The following is a 7,982-nucleotide window of genomic DNA, read 5'->3' as shown; positions in this document are numbered from 1 at the left end:
CACACACACACACACACATGCAGTCATATTTCTTTCACAGGACATTACATTACCTTAAATTTATTAACCTCACACTTAACCGTCACCCTAAAAGTTTACAGTGCAGGAATAGATGCGTCTGCACATGTGAAGAACACAAATTGCAGTTCCACAGTTAACAACACACAGTGAGTTGTGTCTGTAAGCTTACAGACACAACTAGTGTCTTGTCGTTGGTGTGTTGTCAGTCTTCCCCAAACCCGTTCTGATAAGATAAATGATTCCAGGGAAATTCAAAGAAATAGCGCTCTAGCAGGTACCCACATGTTGAAGGCAAGCTGGGTGCCGCTGGGTGAGGGGTACCAGAGGGTGCGTGCTTGGGGAGGGCAATACGAATGTTAGGGGGTTATGTGAGGACAATGGGCCTCTCCTTCTTCCTTGCCTCCACCACTGGCACTACTGTCTTGATTCAGCACACTGCGAGGGGGAGAGAAAACACTGCCTCTTTTGTATGGCCTATGAAGACAGACCAGCCCTCCCTCTTTTCCCTCCTCTCTCCCTCTGCTCAGTCAGCCCTGTCTTTCTGTGTAATGTGCACCTGCTCGGCCTGCAAGACATCGCACACACTCACAAAAAAACTTGAGAAAGGAGCTGTGGGGAGACAGAAGAGACTATAGAAGAAAGAGCCTGCGTTGTGCATTCCCTGCATTCATATCAGGCTGAGCGTGAATTCAGAAGCTTCATGAAGAGGAAGAAAGAAAGATTTGGTTCGTCAACCAAAGTTTAACTATCCCAATAACGACATTGAGTTGTACGTGTTCATGTTTACTTCATTTGCAAAGCACAAGTCAATGTTTGCTGCTTACGGTGGTTGTTGATGGTCTCCTCGTAATTCAGAGCGTATCCTGACGAATTTGGCCAACTCATTGAATGAACACATTTTTTTTATACAGCAAAACCCAGAGCCTACAGCCACAGAGGTGTAGACAGACTATTTTTCTATGAAATGTATTCAAATGAAATGTATTTTATTGATTGGTATGCGTTGAATTTAAGCTTGATTTAGACTTCTAAGGAAAATCTACCTCCTAATTTACAACATAAAGAAGCAAGCAGGAAACTCCTTTGAACCCTACACCACAACCTTCCACGCCATTCAGGTCGTCGCGGTCCGGGTCGACCCGACACAGATGCATTTCTCGGGAGGTGCACAGTCATCATTTGTTTATGCAGATATGAGTTCCAGTGCAAAGGTACAGAATGAGGACTCGCATAACCAAAATGTACATAAATAGATACAAATTTATATTAAAAAAATTGGCCATGGTTGCTAAAATTATTATTGTTTTGGCTTACAATAAAACTACTATGTCAATGGGTGAATTGTGTTAGTGTGGAACAACTGCCATAGAAAAATGTTATCCCTCAAAAAGTTGTGGTGGAAAATGTAAATCCAGTTCTAAGAATGTGTGTGTGGCCCACACTCATACAACCTGATGGCTGGACCAGTGACCGCTCAACCAACGAGTGACTACGGTGACTTTAATTTATACAATTAAAGCAAACAAATATCTATTCAGCAAATCTGAACATCTCAAGTCTCCAGCAGTTAAAAGGAGTCATTTTATATTCTCAGTTTTATTTACATTTTTACTTTTTATACTTTAAATGGTGAGAATACGGCTTTTTTTGTCCTCAAAAATCCTTCTGCCGTATCCGTAAAAGACTGCACCTTCCATATTGATTACTTGACTAAAGTCTGGTTAGTTAAGTAGCTGTTCTATAACTGGGCCAATCAGTTATGTAACTGATGCCTTGGATTGAATGAATAAGTACGATGAAGGCTCCCCGAAGACATCTGTGGAAATAGGTCCACACTGCCGCGGAGAACTGAGTTAAGACTTGAAAGATAGACCCCCGAGGAGCCTACTGTAGAGGTATTGTATTATATGTGAATCTGTGTGTGTGTGTGTGTGTGTGTACGCATTTGTGCTTGTGTGGGACAAAGGGGAAAGTTCTCCATAATTTATGTCCTGCAGTTACGCAGCTGTGGAGCAACGATTGGGAATTACAGTATGATATGAGCAGGAGAAAACTGCTACAGTGAAACCCTGATGAAAGGAAAGATAAAGAAAAACAGAGAGTGAGCGGGCGAGGGAAACACGGGAGTGAATATCTTACCATCCCTACAGAGAGCGGTCACTATGGGTGTGATAAGACAAAGCAGACCACAGGAACACTTAATGTGACACTGATGGATGTCACACCAACTAAAGCAAGGAGAGCAGATAAAGATAAAATCATTTCTGCTTTATGTGCCCTTCACAATTTACCCACGTTGGCTCCAATCTACTTTAAAGGCGGTGTTATACTTTACACATCTATGAGGATGCCATTGTCTGAATCCACACCCACATTAACTACATTTTGTCACCAGAGGATGAATGTGACACTCTCTGTGGCTGTCCACGTGCCCTTCGATGTCTGTGAACCACGCAGACATCACACTACAACTACTCATCTATGCATCTATGAAAATGCCTGATAGGAAGGCGACAGTAATTCCATTAACCACTTGTTACAACAAAGGTGTGCAGAAGAGCATCTCTGAACACACAGCAGAAGACCACACCCGAGTGCCACTGCTGTCAACTAAGAACAGGAAACTGAGACTACAGACTGAAAAAGTGCTGCCTGGTCTAATGAGTCTTGGTTTCTGTCATCATCATGTCAATATGAACCAAAAGCTAAGACGTATGTTTCCAGCACCTTCTTTAGGCCAATTAAGATAGCTCTGAAGGTGAAAGTGGCACAACCAACTACAAACAACCTGTACCTAACAATCCTGTGTGTCACTGATGTCAATAATGCACTGAAAAAAAAGATTTTACACCCAAAATGATTACATGTAAATTCCCATTTAATTTTGTTACATAAGTGCAATGTAAATATTCAATATGATGGAATCTGGTCAATGAAATGTACTTTTTTGGCGTACATTCAGTTTATTCCAAGCATATTTTCCTTACTGATTAATTATTTGAACAAATAAAACTTTGATTTTTATACATTTCATTTGCATTTTACTTCAAAAAAATATTGTGTCATGTCTAAAAAGTAGAAGACATTTTTTTTTTGTGTATAATCATTTCAGATATTGTTGTTTGTGTATCTTGTTTATGTTCGTGACCTCACAAACTCGTTTCTCTAGCCTCATAGTGAGCAGTTGAGATAACACAGTTCAAACAATAAACCTCAACTGATAGTAACAAATACCTTTTATTGATTCTAACATTTCGACGAAATGGGCCACTACACTACTTATTGATCGTGCTGACAATTGTAAAAAATAATGGCTCCTCTGATAATTAAATAAATGGATATTATTAATACTCATCATGCTGTTGCTACATTATGCCAAAAACACATAATCTGTGATTAAAAGTTAGTTTTCTGCTTTTGAGTAATCACTTAAACTCTCATTTTCAGCCTAGAAACTTCTTTTAGGACTCACTGTGCTACATTCTGAAAGTGAAAATAATTTAACTTCTAGACAGGTTGAAAAAATGAACACATCAAAGAGAACAAAGAGCCTCTATAGACTAATCTGAGTTGAGCTCATTCCTCCTTCCATTTTGTGTGTTTGTAGTCGTGTGTGTGTGTGTGTGTGTGTGTGTGTGTGTGTGTGTGTGTGTGTGTGAGAGAGCCTGAAATGTTCTCTGCAGGCATAACTGTGTCAAATAGCACTGAATCCACCCTAAAGAGTGCACGTTTGGGTTGGGGGCTTCTCTTTTTTCTCTGATTTGGCTCTGCTGTGCTGCGAGACTCATAACTGCTGAGAGGATTTCCACAGCAGAGGGGGAGCAGTGCTGGTTGAAAATGTGCATTACCGCCACACTCAGCCAACTAACACTCATGCACACTTTCAAGACCATTCATTATTCATTACTCCCCGCTGCCTTCCACAGCCCGAACTCGGTCTCGTGCTCCGAGCTGAGCGGAAGCGTGCTCCGGATTCAGCGTACGGGCCTGACTCAGGAGTACCGACTGAACGCTTTCACAGCATCATCAGGACGTGATTCTTATTAGAAAGCGATTGTTTAATGTGTTTCTAAACTTGGAAGTGTTCTCATAACCTGCATCCTGCATGTTATCCAGGCTTCCTGTTTCCTGAGTGAGCAGAATGAATCGCAGAAATGAGCAATGAAAGTTGGCTTTTACTGTCATATATAATCACCTACAGTATGATTTACAGATGAGGAGCAAGGAAATTTTTTTAAATCAGCTTTTCCAAACAACCTAGTCTTATTTTATTTACTTACATTATTTTACTTTGCACATAGAAACAATCCCGGCTTATTCTTGTTTGGCAAATTTCTCCAGCTCCTCCAGATTTGATGGTCTTCTGGCATGGATCTTGGTCTTCAGGTCAGGGCTTTGTGCAGGCCAGTGAGCTATGTTAACTTTGGTCAGCAGGAGCGACGTATGTTTTGGCTCGTTGTTGTGCTGAAGACAAAGGGATGACTCAGATCCAGTTTTGCTGCTGACTGCTGGAGTTTGTCACACGTCCTTCTTTCTTCATGATTCCTTCCACCTTAATGAGATTCCCAGTTTCAGATACACTGGAGCATCTTCACAGCATTTTGCTCCCATCACCATGCTTCACCGCGGGGATGGTGATCTCTGGATTGTACGGCTCTCCCTTCTTTCTCCAAACAGCTGTGGTTTCATCTCATCTGACCAAAGGATGTGTCTCCAGTAAGCATAATCTTTCTCCAGGTCGTCTTTGACATACTTCCATGTAACTGTACGGTGCGTCTTCGGCAGAAGTGGAATTTTTCTTGGCCTGTACCCCCTCCTTTGCAGGGTTCTAGTGATTTTCTTCTTTGAGACTACAATTCCTGAAAAAGTCATTCACTAATGCCCTGGCAGTGGTTCTGTGGCCTTTAGACGCATCTCTCACAAGTTTTCTTTTCAAAGTCTTGGAAATCTTCCTATTTCTGACAGGCTTGTTGTATACGACGTGGCTCTCGTTGAATTTTTTTGATGACACTTTTGGAAACTGTGATGTTGTATAGCCATCTCCTGCTTTGTGAGCATCAACAACTTTTTCTCACAAGTCTAAATTGATGTGTTGTGTTTTTGGCATGATGCTTTCTCAGTGACAGCTCAAACCCTCGCTAAAGTTTTTATACTTTGTGCAAATAGCATGCTAACCCTGAATTTTAATTAGATTATACAGGCATTGTGCATTACACAGTTAAAGCACATCATAGTACAGCAGTGGTTTGTGCTGTAGCTCAATGAAAAGGTTGGGTTTTCAGGTGGAGAAATATTTTTTTAATGACATATTTGTTATTTTGCACAAATTGAAATAATTGATTCTTTCTAAAGAAATGTATCATGTTCAGAAATGCTATGTTAAAATTACTCGCTCTAGTAAAAAAAAAAAACAGTTGGGAAAATTTCTAATAAAAAGCTTTTTCATAGCAAGGACTAATAATTTTGTCCCGTAATTTGCACTCTGTAATTAGTTTCCTAAAAATATCCAAGGTAATGCAAAGCTGTTGAGCAATATAACTCCAAATAATCTAAGGTCTGCCATCATGAACTTAAAATAAAAGAGTGTACCTTAAATTCTAAATAATAAGCAATATAAGTGTCGTGAATAAATGCTAAATCACACAAATACAAATATGTATTTCTTTGTTATTATATACACGTTATTTTATTTTAGAAATCTTATGCACAAAAATACTAAGAGGTTAGTTCAAGTTCATACAGTGAACGATAATCTCCTTCCTTCCTGGGACATCAACATCTGTCTGAAGTCTGTGACCTTGAAGAGTCCCCCCCACCACACACATACGCACACACACAAACACAAACACACACACACATACCGTCTGTATTCTCACACAAATACAAGTGAAGCAACAGTATAGATCTGGATTTGAGCGGGGGATTAGGGGAAGAAATGCACAGACTAAATGTGAGTAATGCCACTGAACTTGCCTTTCAAGCTCCGGGAGCACATTCCTTTGCATGTTACCCTGAGAAACAGAGAGGCACAGATGACTACTCTGTGACATCAAAAAATGTTCAAAATGTTCAAAAGATGAGGTGCCACGCGTCCTTCCAGGATACACTACCTCCCCCCAAAATGACCACGCATTTAGCCCGGAATTACTGTGAGTGTTTACGCGCGACAGCCCAGGAAAACACCTCTCATATCCACTTGCGCGCTCCCCCGGGTTTAGTAGTAGGCTATCTTTATCTGTGGCGTCATGGATTCTGGGGTATCCTCAGTAAAGACAGGAAAAAAGTCGGCTTAGTGGGCGACCAGAAAGTGTGTGGTGCATCCACTGCTTTCAACTCGTGCAGTCAACTTTCCCGACATCAAGGAATGTGGGTGACATATTCCCGTCTCTTATGACAGAGAGCATGCAACAAGAAACCCCCCTCCCAGCAGCCCGCTTCGTTTCCAAACACCCACGGACTCGGACAGCTTACCTGCTCCACGCAGCACGTCGACAGTACGCGGACGCTGAATGTGGATCCTCGCTCAGTATCTTCAAACCGCGCTCCAAAGCCTCACATAGCAACACAAATAAAAAAAAGCCCTGCGCAGATCCAGGTCCTCTCTCAGAGCAACCCTCACTGTCGTCCTCCTCGGTCACCATGGGAAAGCGCGCCATCTTGCGGCCGATCGGATTGCGCGGAGCAACAGGTGTATGGAGGGAGGGACAGGTGAGGACGCTGCGTTCAGAAGCCCTCGGAAAAATATGGAGATTATTTCAAACTCAGCTTCAGTGGTTAAAGCGATCTTTAAACAGGACTCGCTTTTTGTGACACGATTAGTTAACCCAATGGTTCATTTAAAAAAAATTAAAAATAAAATAATGCAAAAACGAAACAAAACAAAACAAAGAAATCATATGGTTTTCAAGCGTCAGGCGTGGCCAAGGTTATTATAGTTAACTAAAACTAAACACTAAAACTAAATGTGAACAAATCTTTTCAGTTAACTAAAATAAAGATAAAAACTAGACTTTTGAAAAAAATAAAACTAATAAAATTATTTAGTGAACTTGGAAAACTAACTATAAAAAATATAGAGGACACATCAGTTAGTTTGGCTAAAAAAATTAATAAATAAAATCTTGTAACACCTGTACTGATTCTGATTCTGATTCATACAATAAAAGTAAATACTAAAATTGAGACTGAAAATAACAGAAACTAAACTACAATTCAACACTTTCAAGCAATAAAAACTAATCTGAAATGCCCATATCGGATTAGAAATTAAGTGCCAAATTGTACTTCAACTGAAACATATTACAGCATATTATTGCTGTTATTACAGGTGGGTTATTATTAGTTGTGTGATGATGGTTGTATTGTATATGCTGGTGTTTACATTAGTTTTTGATAATATAAAAATGTAATAAGGAAGAAAAGTACGGAAGCGTAGAGCTGCCACCCAGGCAAAAGAAAAATACAAGTGTATCACGTTATAACGTGAAAAGTTTATTGTTCTAACAAGATACTTTTCCTGTTTGTACAATATTCTATCATGTTTGTACAATATACTTTTCACGTTTGAACAACATAATATCACGTTATTGTTGATATTATGTTGTTCAAACGTGAAAAGTATATTGTACAAACAGGAAAAGTATCTTGTTAGAACAATAAACTTTTCACGTTATAAAAACTTTCACGTTTGCCTGGGTGGCAGCTCTACGCTTCCGTAGGAAAAGGCTTGTAGCAAAGGCGATATAGTTTTTCACTGTATTGACGTCATTCATTCATTGCTCTGGTCAGTAGATGGTGGTATTTTCCCAGGCATCGCGTCCGGCGTGAGACTTCATTTTGCGGTGCCTTCAAAATAAAAGCACATGATTTTGTCTACTTCATGGAGCGATACGTGAATGAAGTACATAAGAAATGAATGGGAACTATTAACGTCAAAAATATGTATTTGTATATTATACACG

The 7,982-nt window shown here is 40.0% G+C and overlaps 1 protein-coding gene across 1 annotated transcript in view; it reads right to left on the bottom strand.

The window, feature by feature from the left end:
• The window catches only part of veph1 (ventricular zone expressed PH domain-containing 1), an 80,073-nt gene extending 73,462 nt beyond the window's left edge, over positions 1-6,611 (bottom strand). Inside the window, exon 1 of the mRNA XM_005720551.1 lies at positions 6,493-6,611. The gene's annotated coding sequence lies outside the window, so the exon portion shown is untranslated. The remainder of the gene's footprint in view (positions 1-6,492) is intronic.
• Positions 6,612-7,982: the final 1,371 nt, after the last annotated feature.

The sequence above is a fragment of the Pundamilia nyererei genome, unplaced genomic scaffold (assembly GCF_000239375.1).
Source record: "Pundamilia nyererei isolate P.nyererei 1_Seehausen unplaced genomic scaffold, PunNye1.0 scaffold00003, whole genome shotgun sequence".
NCBI lineage: Eukaryota > Metazoa > Chordata > Actinopteri > Cichliformes > Cichlidae > Pundamilia > Pundamilia nyererei.
Note: the sequence above shows the minus strand (reverse complement) of the source record. Positions and strands in the feature narration are given on the sequence as shown.